This window comes from Arachis hypogaea, chromosome 2 (genome assembly GCF_003086295.3).
Source record: "Arachis hypogaea cultivar Tifrunner chromosome 2, arahy.Tifrunner.gnm2.J5K5, whole genome shotgun sequence".
Taxonomy (NCBI): Eukaryota; Viridiplantae; Streptophyta; class Magnoliopsida; order Fabales; family Fabaceae; genus Arachis; species Arachis hypogaea.
Window position 1 is genome coordinate 37,223,760 of NC_092037.1, and position 22,702 is coordinate 37,246,461.

Below are 22,702 nucleotides of genomic sequence, written 5' to 3' on the forward strand. Positions count from 1 at the left end.
CACATAGCATTAAGCCTCAGCTAAGCAATAAATCTAAATCAAAAGAAAGAGAACAAGAAAAGCTAAGGACCAAGCAATAACGAGTCTCATTTTTTGTGTAATTCAAGTAAGGATCCAAAGGGGTGTTGATGTCTCAGCCACAGAATAAAAGTCTCTAAGATACCATGCATGAAAATCCCATTAACCAGAATCGGGAGTTCTCCAAATAAAGGCTTACATCTCTCTCTGTTTTCATTCATTCTCCTTATGTTTTAGTGCTTGCTTGGGGACAAGCAAGATTTAAATTTGGTGTTGTGATGACAAGTCATCTTAGGCTAGTTTCACAAGCCTTTTTCATTAGTTTTTAATTGGTTTTTATGCATTTTTAGGTAATAAGTAAGTGTTTGAGTGAGAATTTCATGCTTGTCTTGATTTAATCAAACATTGGTAATTTTATGCATTTTCATTAGATTTCTTGCAAGATTTATTTGATAATATGAATGATGCAAGATTTGATGATTATGCCAAGGCTTTGATTGTATGTTTGGTTAATTTCAGGTGAAAAATGGAGAGAAAGAAGGGCAGTGCAGAGTAACACTGCATTCAAATACAGGACAAGCATGCGCAAATGACAATTTTGCAAATCCATGCATATGCATGAGTGACGCATACGCGTAGGTGGGGGATCGGCGTTCATTCAGCAAGAACGCTAAGTTTGTTACCAAAGAACGCCTACGAGAAAGTGTGAAATTTGGATTTGAAGTTTAGCCATCGACGCGTATGCGTGCATGACGCGTACGCGTGGATGTGGTAATGGTGATGGATTGTGCAAATGCGTGCACGGAGCATCAGCGTGGAAATGGCATTTTTGCAATCCATGCGTACGCGTGGGTAGCGTTCGTTGCATGAACGCTACGTTCGTTTAGTGAACGCTGCAAGGGACGCGTACGCGTGGGTGACACGTACGTGTCGATGAGCCAAAACACCAGGGACGCGCAAGCGTATAGCACGCATACGCGTGGGTGCCCGAACGCTCTATTCTCCAAATGAATGCTACACTCTCCTGGAAGTGAATTTCTGCACAAATTAGCTTCATTCCAAGCCCATTTGAACTACAAACAAGCAAGCGCACTCTGATCACTCAATGAAGACCACAAGGAGCATCTAGAATAGGATTTTCATTTGATTGTAATTTGTTTTGAATTTCATTTTATTTGTCATTTGGGAAAGCCTATATAAGGGCAGTTAGTCAGGGGGCTCTCACACGGACAGTAAGCTGCATTAGTAGTAGGCAGCAGTAGGAGTAGGGGTAGGGGTAGAATAGAAGGCTCTCTTGATACATTTTTTCTTCTATGCACTTTACATTTCTTCTGCACTGAATTCATTTTTATTTCAATGCAGTTTTCAATTTCTGCGATTCTCTTCTGCAAATTTACTTTCTGCCAATTTTACTTTTCTGTTCGCATTGCTTTCAATTTACTTTCATGCAATTTTTATCTTCTGCAATTGTTTTGAGAGATATGATCCATTGAACCCGAATCATTAGGGGGAGGAGCTCTGTTATGATTCACATAATTAAATGAACTTTTTTTCTTTCTCAATTCATTTGTGTAGCTATAGGATATCCTCTATTTTGATTGATAATTCATTCACTTCGGAAAGGGGTTTGAATCATTGAATGCTTGTGTGAGTCTCGAAAGGGGAATCATGAGCATTAGAATTGAGGCACTATCCTTCACTACTCTCTTGGTCAACACCATTCAGGAGGAATTGAGATCCTGAGAGTTAGTGTGGCTAATGGATGAGAGACATGCACTTAACATCTTCTCATGACAATTAGATCAAGGAATTAGCAAGATTGATTGTGATTAGATAGATTGGATTACCAAGGAATTCGGATCCAATCAATTTCAATCCACCATAGATCTACTCATATGATGAGACCCATTTAATTCATTATGGATTATGACATCTCCGATCCCTAATGAATCTTTCTCTCTGTTATTTTTGTTTTCTTTAATTTTCTTGCACCCAAGCCCTTTACATTTGATGCAATTTACATTCTGCACTTTAAATTTATTGCAATTTACATTCTGTTAGATTCAATTCCACTCAATTCACCGCTGTTAGCTTGACTAAATTTATCACCTAACTAAAGTTGCTTTATCCATCAATCCTCGTGGGATCAACCTCACTCACGTGAGTTTTACTACTTGATGCGATCCGGTATACTTGCCGGCGAGTTTGTGTTTAATTTTAATTTTTCACACATCATGGTGTTTGGGTCCTCCTCTCGGTTCGGGCGTCACATGCCCATCGGGTCGGCCCTCGGGCCGGGGAATTATGTCAGCTGAGCCGGGCTGGAACAGTGCCCCCAACACGCCAGCTATGGTCGTGGGTGCCGTTGTTGGCGCGTTCGTCATCCCCGATGGTATAGTCGCCGGGTCGGCTGCCTGTGATGGGGGCGTGCCCCCTACGTGCGAGTGACCTTCCCTGTTTCGAGGGAATACCATTCGTCACTTCGTTCTTTGCGCCCGTATATAAGTGCCATTATAACTGATTTGAAAGATTAGCGAAAAGTCCATTTTACCCCTAACCTTCGCGCTTCTCCATGGTAGTTACTCTTTTTTTTTTGGTTTTCTTCTCTTGCTCTCGCGCTTCCTTTCCTTGTTTCCAAATTGTTCTTGCGCTGCATCCTCCATCCCCCTTTGAGCTTCCTGGATTTTGCTATCTTGGCCTGCTTCCTGTCCAACTGCAACTGCCTTCCTTCAAATTTTCCAATTCCCCTTTGAAAGTAATCTTTCTGGTAAGCATCCTTCTCTTACTGAACATTTTGTTTTTTCAGATTGGATGACTGCCATTATTTCTGCTTCTTGTGTGTTTGAGTAGTGCTTAGGCTATTCATGCTTGTTGTTTCATGCTGCCATTAGTTAGGTTTTAGAGGGGGTTACCATTTAGATTTCTGGTATTTATCCTTTATTTTGACTGTAGATAGGCTTGCTGTGGTGCTTAGTGTTAGTTTCCTGTGTTTGTAGTATTAGTTCTAGTTTTCCCAGCTTCCCGATCTTATAGTCTGACCTTGAGTAGTGCCCCACTGTAGGTATGGTGCAACTTCCCCTTCTGAGGCCCCCTGTTGCAGATATGCCTGGGTCACTGATGAGCGGATAATTTATATGCTTTTTGGCATTATTTTTAGGTAGTTTTTAGTAGGATCTAGCTAATTTTTAGGATGTTTTTATTAGTTTTTATGCAAAATTCACATTTCTGCTCTTTACTATGAGTTTGTGTGTTTTTCTGTGATTTCAAGTATTTTCTGGCTGAAATTGAGGGACCTGAGCAAAAATCTGATTCAGAGGCTGACAAAGAACTGCAGATGCAGTTGGATTCTGACCTCCCTGCACTCGAAGTGGATTTTCTAGAGCTATAGAACTCCAAATGGTGCGTTCTCAACTGCGTTGGAAATTAGACATCTAGGGCTTTCCAGCAATATGTAATAGTTCATACTTTGCGCGAGTTTTGACAACATAAAATGGCGTCAAAATGCTAGCTCTCTGCCCTATTCTGAAGTTAATTAAAACGCTAGAGCTGGCATAAAAGTTGGAGTTAAACATCCAAACTGGCATAAAAGCTGGTGTTTAACTCTAAGAGAAGCCTCTACACGTGTGAAGCTCAATGCTCAGCCCAAGCACACACCAAGTGGGCCTGGAAGTGGATTTCTGCATCATTCACCTAATTCTGTAAACCCTAATAGCTAGTTTCATTATAAATAGGACCTTTTACTATTGTATTTTCATCTTTTGATAATCTTTTGATCTCTTGATCACATTTTGGGGGCTGGGCTCACGGCCATGCCTAGACCATTATCACTTATGTATTTTCAACGGTGGAGTTTCTACACACCATAGATTAAGGTGTGGAGCTCTGCTTTTCCTCGAGTATTAATGGAAAGTACTATTGTTCTTCTATTTAATTCATGCTTATTCTTGTTCTAAGATATTCACTCGCACTTCAACCTGATGAATGTGATGATCCGTGACACTCATCATCATTCTCACCTATGAACGCGTGCCTGACAACCACTTCCGTTCTACATAAGATTGAGCGTGTATCTCTTGGATTCCTAGTCCACGACGCGTGGTTGCCTCACCTGACAACCAAGACTTCCATTCCGTGAGATCAGAGTCTTCGTGGTATAAGCTAGAATTATTGGCGGCCATTCCTGAGATCCGAAAAGTCTAAACCTTGTCTGTGGTATTCCGAGTAGGATCCAGGAAGGGATGACTGTGACGAGCTTCAAACTCGCGACTGTAGGGCATAGAGATAGACACAAAAGGATAGTAAATCCTATTCCTACACGATCTAGAACCAACAGCTGATTAGCCATGTGGGAAACTGATGAGCGGATAATTTATACGCTTTTTGGCATTGTTTTTAGGTAGTTTTTAGTAGGATCTAGCTACTTTTAGGGATGTTTTCATTAGTTTTTATGATAAATTCACATTTTTGGACTTTACTATGAGTTTGTGAATTTTTCTATGATTTCAAGTATTTTCTGGTTGAAATTGAGGGACCTGAGCAAAACTCTGATAAGAAGGCTGACAAAGGACTGCTGATGCTGTTGGATTCTGACCTCCCTACACTCAAAAAGATATTTCTGGAGCTACAGTACTTCAAATGGCGCGCTCTCAACAGCTTTGGAAAGTAGACATCCAGAGCTTTCCAGCAATATATAATGGTTCATACTTTATTCGAAATTAGATGACGTAAACTGGCGCTCAATGCCAGTTCCATGCTGCATTCTGGAGTTAAACGCCAGAAACACGTCACGAACCAGAGTTGAACGCCAAAAACACGTTACAACTTGGCGTTCAACTCCAAAAGAAGCCTCTGCACGTGTAAAGCTCAAGCTCAGCCCAAGCACACACCAAGTGGGCCCCGGAAGTGGATTTCTGCATCAATTACTTACTTCTATAAACCCTAGTAGCTAGTCTAGTATAAATAAGACATTTTACTATTGTATTAGGAGTCTTTGGACGATTGGTGGACGAAATTGTGATCCTTGATTAAAGGCTCCTTGGCATGCGCCAAAGAGAACCAATTTAACTAACTGATTACTTTCTTTTCACAATTCCGTTCAACTAACCAGCAAGTGTACTGGGTCATCCAAGTAATACCTTACGTGAGTAAGGGTCGAATCCACAGAGATTATTGGTTTGAAGCAATTAATATTTATTTTATTAATCTTAGTCAGGATGTCAATAGGATTATTTGGATTAAAAGTGAAATTACTAGATTTGATTATAAAAACAAAAGAGGGAACAATGTTACTTTGCTTTGCAGTACTGGAGAATATGTTGGAATTTTGGAGATGCTCTGTCCTCTGACTTCAACTCTTCCTTGAAATCCTCTTCTCACACGCAGGTTCCTTCCATGGCAAGCTCTATGTAGGGTGTCACCGTTGTCAGTGGCTACTTCCCATCCTCTCAGTGAAAACGTTCCTATGCTCTATCACAGCACGGCTAATCATCTGTCGGTTCTCAATCAGGTTGGAATAGAATCCATTGATTCTTTTGCGTCTGTCACTAACGCCCAGCCCTCAAGAGTTTGAAGCACGTCACAGTCATTCAATCCCGGAATCCTACTCGGAATACCACAGACAAGGTTTAGACTTTCCGGATTCTCATGAATGCCGCCATCAATCCGGCTTATACCACGAAGATTCTGTTGGGGAATCTAAGAGATATTCATTCAGTCTGATGTAGAACGGAGGTGGTTGTCAGGCACACGTTCATGGATTGAGGAAGGTGATGAGTGTCACAGATCATCACCTTCTTCACAGTTAAGCGCGAATAAACATCTTAGATAAGAACAAGCGTGTTTGAATGGAAAACAAAGGAATTGTATTAAATCATCGAGACGCTGCAGAGCTCCTCACCCCCAACAATGGAGTTTAGAGACTCATGCCGTCACAAAGTATGTAATTCAGATCTGAAAATGTCATGAGGTACAAGAAATGTCTGTAAAAGTTGTTTAAATAGTAAGCTAGTGACCTAGGTTTACAGAAAATGAATAAACTAAGATAATTGGTGCAGAAATCCACTTCTGGGGCCCACTTGGTGTGTGCTGGGGCTGAGACTAAAGCTTTCCACGTGTAAAGGCCTTTCTTGACGTTAAACTCCAGGTTATGACGTGTTTTGGGCGTTCAACTCCGGATCATGACGTTTTTCTGGCGTTTAACTCCAGACAGCAGCATGAACTTGGCGTTTAACGCCAAGTTACGTCGTCTATCCTTGCGCAAAGTATGAACTATTATATATTGCTGGAAAGCCCTGGATGTCTACTTTCCAACGCCGTTGAGAGCGCGCCAATTGGACTCCTGTAGCTCCAGAAAATTCATTTCGAGTGCAGGGAGGTCAGGATCCAACAGCATCAGCAGTCCTTTTTCTGCCTAAGTCAGATTTTTGCTCAGCTCCCTCAATTTCAGCCAGAAAATACCTGAAATCACAGAAAAACACACAAACTCATAGTAAAGTCCAGAAATATGATTTTTGCCTAAAAACTAATATTATTTTACTAAAAACTAAATGAAACATGCTAAAATCTACATGAAATTAGCCCCAAAAAGCGTACAAAATATCCGCTCATCACAACACCAAACTTAAACTGTTGCTTGTCCTCAAGCAACTAGATAAATAAAATAGGTTTTAACAGAAATAAAGAAGCAATAATATTCTCGAGTTTTAAATGAAGCTCAGATTCTTATTAAATGAGCGGGGCTTGTAGCTTTTTGTCTCTGAACAGTTTTGGCATCTCCCTGTATCTTTAAAATTTCAGAATGATTGGCATCCTTAGGAACTCAGAATTCAGATAGTATTATTGACTCTCCTAGTGTAGTATGTTGATTCTTGAACACAGTTATTTTATGAGTCTTGGCCATGGCCCTAAGCACTTTGTCTTCCAGTATTACCACCGGATACATAAATGCCACAGACACATAACTGGGTGAACCTTTTCAGATTATGACTCAGCTTTGCTAGAGTCCCCAGTCAGTGGTGTCCAGAGCTCTTAAGCACACTCTTTTGCTTTGGATCACGACTTTAACCACTCAGTCTCAAGCTTTTCACTTGGACCTTCATGACACAAGCACATGGCTAGGGACAGCTTGGTTTAGCCGCTTAGGCCTGGAATTTATTTCCTTGGGCCCTCCTATCCATTGATGCTCAAAGCCTTGGATCCTTTTTACTCTTGGCTAGTGCCCATGGCTTGTGAATATTGTGTTTTTTTTTTCTTTTTTTGACTGCTTTTTCTTGCTTCAAGAATCAATTTTATGATTTTTCAGATCATCAATAATATTTTTCGTGTTCCTCATCCTTTCAGGAGCCAATATTCATCAAATTCAAAGTACAAATTATGCACTGTTCAAGCATTCATTCAGAGAACAAAAAGTATTGCCACCACATATAATTAATTATAAATTTTATTATTAAGAACTCGAAAAATATAGATTACTTCTTTATTCTGAAAAAAAATCTACTACTTTATTCATGCCTAATGATGATGAGAAACAAAATTATAGCTTAATTGGAAATAAAATCAAAATAGATATACTAATTACTACTAAATATATAACTTCTAAGGTCAATTTCTAATAAGAATAATTATCACAGAGTTAAGGCAAAGATTAGAACTCAACGACCTGTGTTTTGGGAAGTGGATGTTCCTCTAGTCTGTGGGGTGCCTTTAAGAATTAATTTCTGACGCTTCAGCTCCCTTAAGTTCACATCCTTGCTCTTCCTATTCCCTTAGGTGCCATGATCTTAATGAGTTTTAGCTCAGTGATCATGGCACATCACACCAAACTTAGAGGTTTGCTTGTCCTCAAGCAAAAGAAAGGAAAGGAGAGGAATAGAAGGAGAGGCAGTTTAAAGAAAATAAGATGGGTTGAGAAAGATATGAGAAGAAATTAAAAAGATTTGAAAAAGAATTGGATTGGAAAAAGATTTGTGTTTATGAATTAAGATATATTTAATATTTTTGAAAAAGGGATTTTAGAAATTAGGATTTTTAGAAAACTAATTTGATTTGCAGGATGACAATTTGAAACATGTTTATGCAAGAAATCATGAATTAAAACATAAAAATTTAGAAAAATTATAAAGAAAAACGAGTTTTACCTCCTCCCACCATCCTGGCGTTAAACGCCCAACTGGTGCATGTTTTGGGCGTTTAACGCCCAATTGTTGCTTCTCCTGGGCGTTCAACGCCCAGATGATGCTTCTTTCTGGCGTTGAACGCCAGGAAGTCCTTTGTTACTGGGCGTTTTTCTGAACGCCCAGGATGCTAGCAGACTGGCGTTAAACGCCCAGAAGGTGCTTCTTTCTGGCGTTTAACGCCCAGAAGATGCTCCTTTCTGGCGTTTAACGCCCAGATGGCTACCCTTACTGGCGTTAAACGCCCAGTGGGTGCTTCTTTCGGGCGTTTAACGCCCAAAGTGTTTCTTACTGGCTTTCTCATGCCAGTGAGCTTCCAAATTTCCCTGTAACTCTGTGACTTCAACCAATTGCTATTTCACCTTTGAAGATACTTGGACTCAAACCTGTAAAGAAAAGAAAATTTATTTTAATTAGTAAATAAACTTTGCAAATGGCTGGGTTGCCTCCCAGCAAGCGCTTCTTTATTGTCTTTAGCTGGACTACCACTGAGCTCTAATCAAGTCTCAGTTTTGAGCATTCTTGCTCGAGGTTGCCTTCAAGATAATGTTTAACTCTCTGTCCATTAACAATGAACTTTTTGTTAGATTCATTATCCTGAAGCTCTACGTATCCATATGGTGACACACTTGTAATTACATATGGACCTCTCCACCTGGATTTTAATTTCCCAGGGAATAATTTGAGCCTAGAATTGAATAGCAGAACTTTCTGCCCTGGCTCAAAGACTCTGGATGACAATTTCTTATCATGCCATCTTTTTGCTTTCTCCTTGTAAATTTTTGCATTCTCGAAAGCATTGAGTCTAAATTCCTCTAGCTCATTTAACTGGAGCAATCGTTTTTCTCCAGCTAACTTGGCATCAAGGTTTAGGAATCTGGTTGCCCAATAGGCCTTGTGTTCCAGTTCCACTGGCAAGTGACATGCCTTTCCATACACAAGCTGGTATGGAGAGGTCCCTATAGGGGTCTTGAATGCTGTTCTGTATGCCCACAGAGCATCATCCAAGCTTCTTGCCCAATCCTTTCTACGGTTAATTACAGTCCGTTCCAGGATTCTTTTAAGTTCTCTATTTGAGACTTCAGCTTGCCCATTAGTTTGTGGGTGATATGGAGTAGCCACCCTGTGGTTGACTCCATAACGTACCAGAGCAGAGTAAAGCTGTTTATTACAGAAATGAGTGCCCCCATCACTGATTAACACTCTAGGGATACCAAATCTGCTGAAGATATGTTTCTGGAGGAATTTCAACACTGTTTTAGTGTCATTAGTGGGTGTTGCAATAGCCTCCACCCATTTGGATACATAATCCACTGCCACCAGAATATAAGTGTTTGAGTATGATGGTGGGAAAGGTCCCATGAAGTCAATGCCCCATACATCAAACAACTCAATCTCCAAGATTCCTTGTTGAGGCATGGCATAACTGTGAGGTAGGTTGCCTGATCTTTGGCAACTGTCACAATTAAGCACAAATGCTCGGGAATCTTTATAGAGAGTAGGCCAGTAGAAGCCACTTTGGAGGACTCTTGTGGCTGTTCGCTCACTTCCAAAATGTCCTCCATACTGTGATCTATGGCAATGCCAAAGGATCTTCTGTGCTTCCTCTTTAGGCACACATCTACGGATTACTCTGTCTGCACATCTCTTGAAGAGATATGGTTCATCCCAAAGATAGTACTTTGCATCTGTGATTAATTTCTTTGATTGCACCTTACTGTACTCTTTGGGTATGAATCTCACTGCCTTGTAGTTTGCAATGTCTGCAAACCATGGCACTTCCTGGATGGCAAACAGTTGCTCATCCGGAAAGGTTTCAGAGATCTCAGTGAGAGGGAGGGACGTCCCTTCTACTGGTTCTATTCGGGACAGGTGATCTGCTACTTGATTCTCTGTCCCTTTTTTGTCTCTTATTTCTATATCAAACTCTTGCAGAAGCAACACCCATCTGATGAGTCTGGGTTTTGAATCCTGCTTTGTGAGTAGATATTTAAGAGCAGCATGATCAGTGTACACAATCACTTTTGATCCTACTAAGTAGGATCTGAATTTGTCAATGGCGTAAACCACTACAAGTAGCTCTTTTTCTGTGGTTGTATAATTCTTCTGTGCATCATTTAGCACACGGCTTTCATAGTAAATGACGTGCAGAAGCTTGTCATGTCTTTGTCCCAACACTGCACCAATGGCATGGTCACTGGCATCACACATCAGTTCAAATGGTAATGTCCAGTCTGGTGCAGAGATGATTGGTGTTGTAACCAATTTAGCTTTCAGAGTCTCAAATGCCTGCAGACACTCTTCATCAAAGATAAATGGCGCGTCTGCAGCTAGCAGGTTGCTCAGAGGTTTGGCGATTTTTGAAAAATCCTTTATAAACCTCCTATAGAACCCTGCATGTCCTAGAAAGCTTCTGATTGCCTTAACATTAGCAGGTGGTGGTAATTTTTCAATTACTTCTACCTTAGCTTGGTCCACCTCTATTCCCTTGTTCGAAATTTTGTGCCCAAGGACAATTCCTTCAGTCACCATAAAGTGACATTTTTCCCAGTTTAAAACTAGGTTAGTCTCTTGGCATCTTTTCAGAACAAGTGCTAAATGGTTAAGGCAGGAGCTGAATGAGTCTCCAAATACTGAAAAGTCATCCATGAAGACTTCCAGAAATTTTTCCACCATATCAGAGAAAATTGAGAGCATGCACCTCTGAAAGGTTGCAGGTGCATTGCACAGGCCAAATGGCATCCTTCTGTATGCAAATACTCCAGATGGGCATGTGAATGCTGTTTTCTCCTGATCCTGGGGATCTACTGCAATTTGATTATAACCTGAATATCCATCCAGGAAGCAGTAGTATTCATGACCTGCTAGTCTTTCTAGAATCTGGTCTATGAATGGTAAAGGAAAATGATCCTTTCTGGTGGCTGTATTGAGTCTTCTGTAATCAATGCACATACGCCACCCTGTAACTGTCCTTGTAGGAACCAGTTCATTTTTTTCATTATGAACCACTGTCATGCCACCCTTCTTAGGGACAACTTGGACAGGGCTCACCCAGGGGCTGTCAGAAATAGGATAAATAATCCCAGCCTCTAGTAATTTAGTGACCTCTTTTTGCACCACTTCTTTCATAGCTGGGTTCAGCCGCCTTTGTGGTTGAACCACTGGCTTGGCGTCATCCTCCAACAAGATTTTGTGCATGCATCTGGCTGGGCTAATGCCCTTAAGATCACTAATGGACCACCCAAGAGCTGTCTTGTGCGTCCTTAGCACTTGAATTAGTGCTTCCTCTTCCTGTGGCTCTAAGGTAGAGCTTATAATTACAGGAAAGGTTTCACCTTCTCCCAGAAATGCATATTTCAGGGATGGTGGTAATGGTTTGAGTTCGGGTTTTGGAGGTTTCTCCTCTTCTTGAGGGACTTTCAGAGGTTCTATTATTTTCTCTGATTCCTCCAAATCAGGCTGATCATCTTTAAAGATGTCCTCCAGCTCTGATTCGAGACTCTCAGCCATATTGACCTCTCTTACCAGAGAGTCAATAATATCAACACTCATGCAGTCATTTGGGGTGTCTGGATGTTGCATGGCTTTAACAACATTCAACTTGAACTCCTCCTCATTGACTCTCAAGGTCACTTCCCCTTTTTGGACATCAATGAGGGTTCGGCCAGTTGCTAGGAAAGGTCTTCCTAGAATGAGAGTTGCACTCTTGTGCTCCTCCATTTCCAGCACCACAAAGTCAGTAGGAAAGGCAAATGGCCCAACCTTGACAATCATGTCTTCAATCACGCCTGATGGGTATTTAATGGAGCCATCAGCAAGTTGAAGACATATCCTGGTTGGTTTAATTTCTTCAGTTAAACCAAGCTTTCTGATAGTAGATGCAGGTATTAGATTGATACTTGCCCCAAGATCACATAAAGCTTGCTTGGTACAAACACCTTCTAATGTGCATGGTATCATAAAACTCCCAGGATCTTTAAGCTTCTCAGGTAAGCTTTTCAGGATGACTGCACTGCATTCTTCAGTGAGGTAAACTTTTTCAGTTTCCCTCCAATCCTTCTTATGACTTAAGATCTCTTTCATGAACTTAGCATAAGATGGTATTTGCTCAAGTGCTTCTGCAAACGGAATCTTTATTTCAAGAGTCCTGAGATAGTCTGCAAAGCGGGCAAATTGCTTATCCTGTTCCGCTTGGCGGAGTTTTTGAGGATAAGGCATTTTGGCTTTGTATTCCTCAACCTTAGTTGCTGCAGGTTTATTACCTACAGAAGTGGGTTGGGAAGCCTTTTTAGAAGGGTTGCTATCAGTACTTGTATGTGACTGATCACCCACTGGCATTTGAATGCCAGGTGTGGAAGCTGGAGTTAGAAAGTCTAATTGCTGATTAAATTCGTTAGCCTGATCCATTGGACTGGGTTCTGCAGTTACTGTTTTAGCTTCTTCTTTCATAGAGGATTCACTGCTTAGGTACAGATGCTGATTTCTGGCAACTGTATCAATGAGCTCTTGAGCTTCTTCAATTGTTTTTCTCATATGTATAGATCCACCAGCTGAGTGGTCTAGAGAAATCTGAGCTTTTTCTGTAAGCCCATAGTAGAAGATGTCTAATTGCACCCATTCTGAAAACATTTCAGAGGGGCATTTTCTTAGCATCTCTCTGTATCTCTCCCAGGCATCATAAAGGGATTCATTATCTCCTTGTTTGAAGCCTTGGATGCTTAGCCTTAGCTGTGTCATCCGTTTGGGAGGGAAATAGTGATTCAGGAATTTTTCTGACAGCTGTTTCCATGTTTTTATGCTGTTTTTAGGCTGGTTATTTAACCATCTCTTAGCTTGATCTTTTACAGCAAATGGAAACAGTAGTAATCTGTAGACATCCTGATCCACTTCCTTATCATGTACTGTATCAGCAATTTGCAGAAATTGTGCCAGAAACTCTGTAGGTTCTTCATGTGGAAGACCAGAATACTGGCAGTTTTGCTGCACCATGATAATGAGCTGAGGATTCAGCTCAAAGCTACCAACTCCAATGGAAGGTATACAGATACTACTCCCATATGAAGCAGTAGTGGGGTTAGCATATGACCCCAGAGTCCTCTTGGACTGTTCATTCATACTTACTTCCTTAATGGAATACAAGTTGAGAATTTATATATTGAGAATTATTTATTTTATAGTAATGGAATAACAAAAAAAATGGGATATAGATATAAAAATATTTTGAAGATATTTTGTGAAAGAAAATTATTATTATTATTTTTTTTTAAATAAAATAAAAACGAAATAAATAAAAGAAAGTGGAAATATTTTGAAATTGAAAATTGAATTTTTAATGTAAAATTTTCGAAAAAGTAGTTTTAAAAATAGTTAGAAAATAAAAATTTTTTGAATTTTGAATTTTATGATGAAAGAGAAAAGCACACAAAAGATACAAGACTTAAAATTTTTAGATCTAATGCTCCTTATTTTCGAAAATTTTTGGAGGGAAAACACCAAGGAACACCAAACTTAAAAATTTTAAGATCAAGACACAAGAAAAACTCAAGAACACTTTGAAGATTCACAAGAACACCAAGAACACAAGAAAGAACACCAAACTTAAAATTTTTAAGAAATCAAGACAAGTTTTCGAAAATTAAGGAAAGATTAATAAGAAAACACCAAACTTAAAGTTTGGCACAAGATTAAATTAGGAAAAATTATTTTTGAAAAAGATTTTCAAAAGTACTGGTGCTTCCTTATCAAGAATATAAACCAATGCTTTAGCCAATTGGGAATAAATATGACACTTGATGCAGATATTCCAATTAGTGCTTTAAAAGGAACACAAGTGAAACAAGAAAAGACACAAAGCAAGAAAAACTCAAGATCAAACAAGAAAAATAAGCAAGAACAACTTGAAGATTAATGAAGAACAAAAATCACAAGTCGAAAATTTTAAAGAAAAATATGAGATATGCAATTGACACCAAACTTAGAACAAGACACTAAAACTCACGAAAATTAGCAATTAATTAAGAGAAAAATAATAAATTTTGAAAAGAAATTTTTGAAAAGAAACTATCCTATCAAGATTTAATGACTCTCTAACAATAAAAATAAGAATAAAAATAAAAATAAATTATTCCTAATCTAAGAAATAAAATAAGCCTTCAATTGTCCAAACTCAATAATCCCCGGCAACGGCGCCAAAAACTTGGTGGACGAAATTGTGATCCTTGATTAAAGGCTCCTTGGCATGCGCCAAAGAGAACCAATTTAACTAACTGATTACTTTCTTTTCACAATTCCGTTCAACTAACCAGCAAGTGTACTGGGTCGTCCAAGTAATACCTTACGTGAGTAAGGGTCGAATCCACAGAGATTATTGGTTTGAAGCAATTAATATTTATTTTATTAATCTTAGTCAGGATGTCAATAGGATTATTTGGATTAAAAGTGAAATTACTAGATTTGATTATAAAAACAAAAGAGGGAACAATGTTACTTTGCTTTGCAGTACTGGAGAATATGTTGGAGTTTTGGAGATGCTCTGTCCTCTGACTTCAACTCTTCCTTGAAATCCTCTTCTCACACGCAAGTTCCTTCCATGGCAAGCTCTATGTAGGGTGTCACCGTTGTCAGTGGCTACTTCCCATCCTCTCAGTGAAAACGTTCCTATGCTCTGTCACAGCACGGCTAATCATCTGTCGGTTCTCAATCAGGTTGGAATAGAATCCATTGATTCTTTTGCGTCTGTCACTAACGCCCAGCCCTCAAGAGTTTGAAGCACGTCACAGTCATTCAATCCCGGAATCCTACTCGGAATACCACAGACAAGGTTTAGACTTTCCGGATTCTCATGAATGCCGCCATCAATCCGGCTTATACCACGAAGATTCTGTTGGGGAATCTAAGAGATATTCATTCAGTCTGATGTAGAACGGAGGTGGTTGTCAGGCACACGTTCATGGATTGAGGAAGGTGATGAGTGTCACAGATCATCACCTTCTTCACAGTTAAGCGCGAATAAACATCTTAGATAAGAACAAGCGTGTTTGAATGGAAAACAAAGGAATTGTATTAAATCATCGAGACGCTGCAGAGCTCCTCACCCCCAACAATGGAGTTTAGAGACTCATGCCGTCACAAAGTATGTAATTCAGATCTGAAAATGTCATGAGGTACAAGAAATGTCTGTAAAAGTTGTTTAAATAGTAAGCTAGTGACCTAGGTTTACAGAAAATGAATAAACTAAGATAATTGGTGCAGAAATCCACTTCTGGGGCCCACTTGGTGTGTGCTGGGGCTGAGACTAAATCTTTCCACGTGTAAAGGTCATTCTTGGCGTTAAACTCCAGGTTATGACGTGTTTTGGGCGTTCAACTCTGGATCATGACGTTTTTCTGGCGTTTAACTCCAGACAGCAGCATGAACTTGACGTTTAACGCCAAGTTACGTCGTCTATCCTTGCGCAAAGTATGGACTATTATATATTGCTGGAAAGCCCTGGATGTCTACTTTCCAACGCCGTTGAGAGAGCGTCAATTGGACCTCTGTAGCTCCAGAAAATTCATTTCGAGTGCAGGGAGGTCAGGATCCAACAGCATCAGCAGTCCTTTTTCAGCCTAAGTCAGATTTTTGCTCAGCTCCCTCAATTTCAGCCAGAAAATACCTGAAATCACAGAAAAATACACAAACTCATAGTAAAGTCCAGAAATATGATTTTTGCCTAAAAACTAATATTATTTTACTAAAAACTAAATGAAACATGCTAAAATCTACATGAAATTAGCCCCAAAAAGCGTACAAAATATCCGCTCATCAACGATCCTGGATTGTATTTTGGATCCTGTGATCAAGTTTTTGGGGCTGGCCGAATGGCCATGCCTGGACCACCATCACTTATGTATTTTCAATGGTGGAGTTTCTACACACCATAGATTAAGGGTGTGGAGCTCTACTGTACGTTGAGTTTTAACGCAATTACTACTATTTTCTATTCAATTCAGTTTATTCCTATTCTAAGATATTCGTTGCACTTCACCATGACGAATGTGATAATCCATGACACTCATCATCATTCTCACCTATGAACGCGTGACTGACAACTATTTCCGTTCTATCTTAGACCGAACGCATATCTCTTAGATTCCTTAATCAGAATCTTCGTGGTATAAGCTAGAATTGATGGCGGCATTCATGAGAGTCGGAAAGTCTAAACCTTGTCTGTGGTATTCCAAGTAGGATTCAGGGATTGAATGACTGTGACGAGCTTCAAACTCGCGATTGTTGGGCGTGATGATAAACGCAAAAGAATCAATGGATTCTATTCCAGCATGATCGAGAACCGACAGATGATTAGCCGTGCTGTGACAGAGCATTTGGACCATTTTCACTGAGAGGATGGGATGTAGCCATTGACAACGGTGATGCCCGACATACAGCTTGCCATGGAAAGGAATAAGAATGATTGAAAGAAGGCAGTAGGAAAGCAGAGATTCAGAAGGAGCACAACATCTTCATACGCCTATCTGAAATTCCCATCAAAGATTTACATAAGTATTTCTATCTTTATTTTCTATTTATTTATTATTATTATTCGAAAACTCCATAACCATATATTATCTGCCTAACTGAAAATTTACAAGATGACCATAACTTGCTTCATACCAACAATCTCCGTGGGATCGACCCTTACTCACGTAAGGTTTATTACTTGGACGACCCAGTGCACTTGCTGGTTAGTTGTGCGAGGTTGTGAAGAAAGTGTTGAGTTAGTAGATGCGCATACCAAGTTGAATGCCATTGTTAGAGATCACAATTTTGTGCACCAAGTTTTTGGCGCCATTGCCGGGGATTGTTCGAGTTTGGACAACTGACGGTTCATCTTGTTGCTCAGATTAGGTAATTTTCTTTTCATTTATTTTCAAAAAAAATTTTCAAAAATCTTTCAAAAAATTTTCTCCCTCTATTTTCGAAAAATCCTTTAGAGTTTTTAAGAATGAATTCTAGAGTTTCAAAATGGTATGCTGAAGCTTGGCTGGCCATCAAGCTTTAGACTAACCTGGTATGATTCCTGGAATTTTGATTGAGGACTTTGAATTCATTACTTCCTTTTTTCCTATATGTTTTCAAAAAAAAATATACAAAAGTCCAAAAAAATTATAAAATCATAAAAATAAAAAATATTTTATGTTTCTTGTTTGAGTCTTGTGTCATGTTTTAAGTTTGGTGTCAATTGCATATTCATCTTGTTCTTGCATTATTCGAAAATTCATGCATTCATAGTGTTCTTCATGATCTTCAAGTTGTTCTTGGTAAGTCTTCTTGTTTGATCTTTAAATTTTCTTGTTTTGTGTTGTATGATGTTTTTCATGTGCATTTTTGCATTCATAGTGTCTAAACATGAAAGATTTCAAAGTTTGGTGTCTTGCATGTTTTCTTTGCATCAAAAGTTTTTCAAAAATATGTTCTTGATGTTCATGATGATCTTCAAAGTATTCTTGATGTTCATCTTGACATTCTTAGTGTTCTTGCATGCATCATGTGTTTTGATTCATAATTTTCATGTTGTGAGTCATTTTCATGTTGTTATCTTTCATCATTAAAAAAATTCAAAAATAAAAAAAATATATCTTTTCCTTATTTTTCTCATAAATTTTAAAAATTTGAGTTGACTTAGTCAAAAAATTTTTAAAACTTAACTATTTCTTATAAGTCAAGTCAAATTTTCAAATTTTAAAAATCCTATCTTTTCAAAATCTTTTTCAAAAATCAAATCTTTTTCATTTTTTATTTATTTTCAAAATTTTAAAAATATTTTTCAAAATATTTTTCTTATCTTTATTTCAAAATTTTGAAAACTTTACTAACAATTAATGTGATTGATTCAAAAATTTGAAGTTTGTTACTTTCTTGTTAAGAAAGGTTCAATCTTTAAATTCTAGAATCATATATTTTAAGTTTCTTGTTAGTCAAGTAATCAATTTTAATTTTAAAAATTAAATCTTTTTCAAAATATCTTTTTAAATTATATCTTTTTTCAAATTCAACTTCAAAATATCTTTTCTAACTTCTTATCTTTTCAAAAATTGACTTTCAAATATTTTTCAACTAACTATTTGACTTTTTGTTTGTTTCTTATCTTTTTCAAAACCACCTAACAACTTCTCTCTCTCTAATTTTCGAAAATAGCTCCCTCTTTTTCAAAAATCCTTTTAATTAATTAATTATTTTAAATTTTAATTTTAATTTCCTCTCTTAATTTTTGAAAATTACTAACTTTTTTTCAAAATTAATTTTCGAATTCTCTCCCTCTCATCTCCTTCTATTTATTTATTTATTTACTAACACTTCTCTTAATCTCACGAATCTGAACCTATCTTCACCCTTGTATTTGGATTCTTAACTTTTCTCCTTCTTCTATTCCTTTCTTCTTCTACTAACATAAAGGAATCTCTATACTGTAACATAGAGGATTCCTCTTCCTTTTCTGTTCTCTTCTTTCTCATATGAGCAGGAACAAGGAAAAAGGCATTCTTGTAGAAGTTGATCCTGAACCTGAAAGGACTCTGAAGAGGAAACTAAGAGAAGCTAAATTACAACAATCCAGAGACAACCTTACTAAAATTTTCGAACAAGAAAAGGATATAGCAGCCGAACCCAATAACAATAATGCAAGGAGGATGCTTGGTGATTATACTACACCTACTTCCAAGTTTGATGGAAGAAGCATCTCAATTCCTGCCATTGAGCAAACAATTTTGAGCTGAAACCTCAACTAGTTGCTCTAATGCAACAAAACTGCAAGTTTTATGGACTTCCATCAGAAGATCCCTACCAGTTTTTAACTGAGTTCTTGTAGATATGTGAGACTATTAAGACTAATGAAGTAGATCATGAAGTCTACAGGCTCATGCTTTTCCCTTTTACTGTAAGAGACAGAGGTAGAACATGGTTAGACTCACAACATAAGGATAGCCTGGACTCTTGGGATAAGCTAGTCATGGCCTTCTTGGTTAAATTCTTTCCTTCTCAAAAGCTGAGCAAGCTTAGAGTGGATGTTCAGACCTTCAAGCAAAAAGATGGTGAATCCCTCTATGAAGCTTGGGAAAGATACAAGCAGATGACTAAAAAGTGTCCTTTTGACATGTTTTCAGAGTGGACCATGATAGATATATTATATTATAGTCTGTCTGAGTTCTCTAAGATGTCACTGGATCATTCTGCAGGTGGATCCATTCACCTAAAGAAAACGCCTGCAGAAGCTCAAGAACTCATTGACATGGTTGCAAATAACCAATTCATGTATACTTCTGAGAGGAATTCAGTGAGTAATAGGACGCCTCAAAGTAAGGGAGTTCTTGAAATTGATGCTCTGAATGCCATATTGGCTCAGAACAAAATGTTGACTCAGCAAGTCAACATGATTTCTCAAAGTCTGAATGGATGGCAAAATGCATCCAACAGTACTAAAGAGGCCTCTCCTGAAGAAGACGCTTATGATCCTGAAAACCCTGTAATGGCAGAGGTAAATTATATGGAGGAAGCCTTTGGCAACACCTATAACCCCTCATGGAGAAATCATCCAAATTTCTCATGGAAGGATCAACAAAAGCCTCAACAAGGCTGATGAGCGGATAATTTATACGCTTTTTGGCATTGTTTTTAGGTAGTTTTTAGTAGGATTTAGCTACTTTTAGGGATGTTTTCATTAGTTTTTATGCTAAATTCACATTTCTGGACTTTACTATGAGTTTGTGTGTTTTTCTATGATTTCAGATAATTTCTGGCTGAAATTGAGGGACCTGAGCCAAACTCTGATAAAAGGCTAACAAAGGACTGCTGATAATGTTCGATTCTGACCTCCCTGCACTCGAAATGAACTTTCTGGAGCTACAGAACTCCAAATGGCACGCTCTCAACGGCGTTGGAAAGTAGACATCCAGAGCTTTCCAGCAATATATAATAGTCCATACTTTATTCGTGATTAGATGACGTAAACTGGTGCTCAACGCCAGTTCCATGCTGCATTCTGGAGTCAAACGCCAGAAACACGTCACGAACCAGAGTTGAACGCCAAAAACACGTTACAACTTGGCGTTCAACTCCAAGATAAGCCTCAGCTCGTGTAAAGATCAAGCTCAGCTCAAACATACACCAAGTGGGCCCCGGAAGTGGATTTATGCATCAATTACTTACTTTTGTAAACCCTAGTAGCTAGTTTAGTATAAATAGAACTTTTTACTAGTGTATTAGATGTCTTGGACTATCTAGTTTTTTGGACCATTCGGTCTTTCATGGGGGCTGGCCATTCGGTCATGCCTGGACCTTCATTACTTATGTATTTTTAACGGTGGAGTTTCTACACACCATAGATTATGGGTGTGGAGCTCTGCTGTACCTCAAGTTTCAATGTAATTACTACTATTTTCTATTCAATTCCGCTTGTTCTTATTCTAAGATATTCGTTGCACTTCAACATGATGAATGTGATGATCCATGACACTCATCATTATTCTCACCTATGAACGCGTGACTGACAACCACTTCCGTTCTACCTTAGACCGGGTGCATATCTCTTGGATTCCTTAATCAGAATCTTTGTGATATAAGCTAGAATTGATGGCGGCATTCATGGGAATCCAGAAAGTCTAACCTTGTCTGTGGTATTTCGAGTAGGATTCCGGGATTGAATGACTGTGACGAGCTTCAAACTCGCGATTGTTGGGCGTGATGACAAACGCAAAAGAATCAAGGGATTCTATTCCAACATGATCGAGAACTGACAAATAATTATCCGTGCCGTGACAAAGCATTTGGACCTTTTTCACTGAGAGGATGGGATGTAGCCATTGAAAACGGTGATGCCCTACATACAGCTTGCCATGGAAAGGAATAAGAAGGATTGAAGAAAGGTAGTAGAAAAGCAGAGATCCAACAGGGACAAGCATCTCCATACACTTATCTGAAATTCCCACCATTGAATTACATGATTAACTCTATCTTTATTTTCTGCTTTATTTACTATTCAAAAACTCCATAACATTTATTATCTGCCTAACTGATATTTACAAGATGACCATAGCTTGCTTCATACCAACAATCTCTGTGGGATCGACCCTTACTCATGTAAGGTATTACTTGGACGACCCAGTGCACTTGCTGGTTAGTTGTGCGGAGTTGTGACTAAGTGTGATTCACGTTGAGAGCGCTACCAAGTTTTTGGCGCTATTGTTGATGATCACAATTTCGTGCACCAAGTTTTTGGCGCCGTTGCCGGGGATTGTTCGAGTTTGGACAACTGACGGTTCATCTTGTTGCTCAGATCAGGTAATTTTCTTTTTGTTTTAATTTCAAAAATTTTTCAAAAAAATCTTTCAAAATTTTTTTCTCTTTTTCGTTTTCCTAAAGAATATTTTTGAAAAAAAATAATATAAATACAAAAAAATCATAAAATCATAAAATCATAGAAACAAAAAATATTTTGTGTTTCTTGTTTGAGTCTTGAGTTAATTTTTAATTTGGTGTCAATTGCATGCTTTAAAAATATTTCTTGCATTTTTCGAAAATACATGCATTCATCGTGTTCTTCATGATCTTCAAGTTGTTCTTGGTAAGTCTTCTTGTTTGATCTTGATGTTTTCTTGTTTTGTGTCTTTTATTGTTTTTCATGTGCATTTTTGCATTCATAGTGTCCAAGCATTAAAGATTTCTAAGTTTGGTGTCTTGCATGTTTTCTTTGCATCAAAAATTTTTCAAAAATATGTTCTTGATGTTCATCATGATCTTCAAAATGTTCTTGGTGTTCATCTTGACATTCATAGTGTTCTTGCATGCATTATGTGTTTTGATTCAAAATTTTCATGTTGTGAGTCATTTTTTTTGTTTTTCTCTCTCATAATTAAAATTTCAAAAATCAAAAAATATCTTTTCCTTGTTTTTCTCATAAATTTCAAAATTTTGGGTTGACTTAGTCAAAAAATTTTTAAAATTAGTTATTTCTTGTTAGTCAAGTCAAAATTTCAAATTTAAAAATCTTATCTTTTCAAAATCTTTTTCAAAAATCAATTCTTTTTCATTTTTTATTTATTTTCGAATTTTTTATTTTAATTTTTCAAAAATATTTTTCTTAATTTTATTTCAAAATTTTCGAAAATTTACTAACAATTAATGTGATTGATTCAAAAATTTGAAGTTTGTTACTTTCTTGTTAAAAAGGATTCAATCTTTGAATTCTAGAATCATATCTTGTAGTTTCTTATTAGTCAAGTAATCAATTTTACTTTTAAAAATTAAATCTTTTTAATCATATCTTTTATATCATATCTTTTTCAAAATTTTATCTTTTTCAAAAAAAAAATTTTGATTTCAAAATATCTTATCTTATTTTCTTATCTTTTCAAATTTGATTTTCAAATCTTTTTCAATTAACTAACTAACTTTTTGTTTGTTTCTTATCTTTTTCAAAACAACTTAACTACTTCTCCGTCTCTAATTTTCGAAAATATCTCCCCCTTTTTCAAAATTAT

The 22,702-nt window shown here is 37.8% G+C and overlaps 1 non-coding gene across 1 annotated transcript; it reads right to left on the minus strand.

Annotated features, from left to right (window-relative positions):
* Positions 1 to 19,218: 19,218 nt before the first annotated feature.
* LOC112765084 (small nucleolar RNA R71) lies at positions 19,219 to 19,322 on the minus strand. Its single transcript, XR_003183508.1, has one exon. It is a non-coding gene; the product is annotated as a small nucleolar RNA R71 (small nucleolar RNA).
* Positions 19,323 to 22,702: the final 3,380 nt, after the last annotated feature.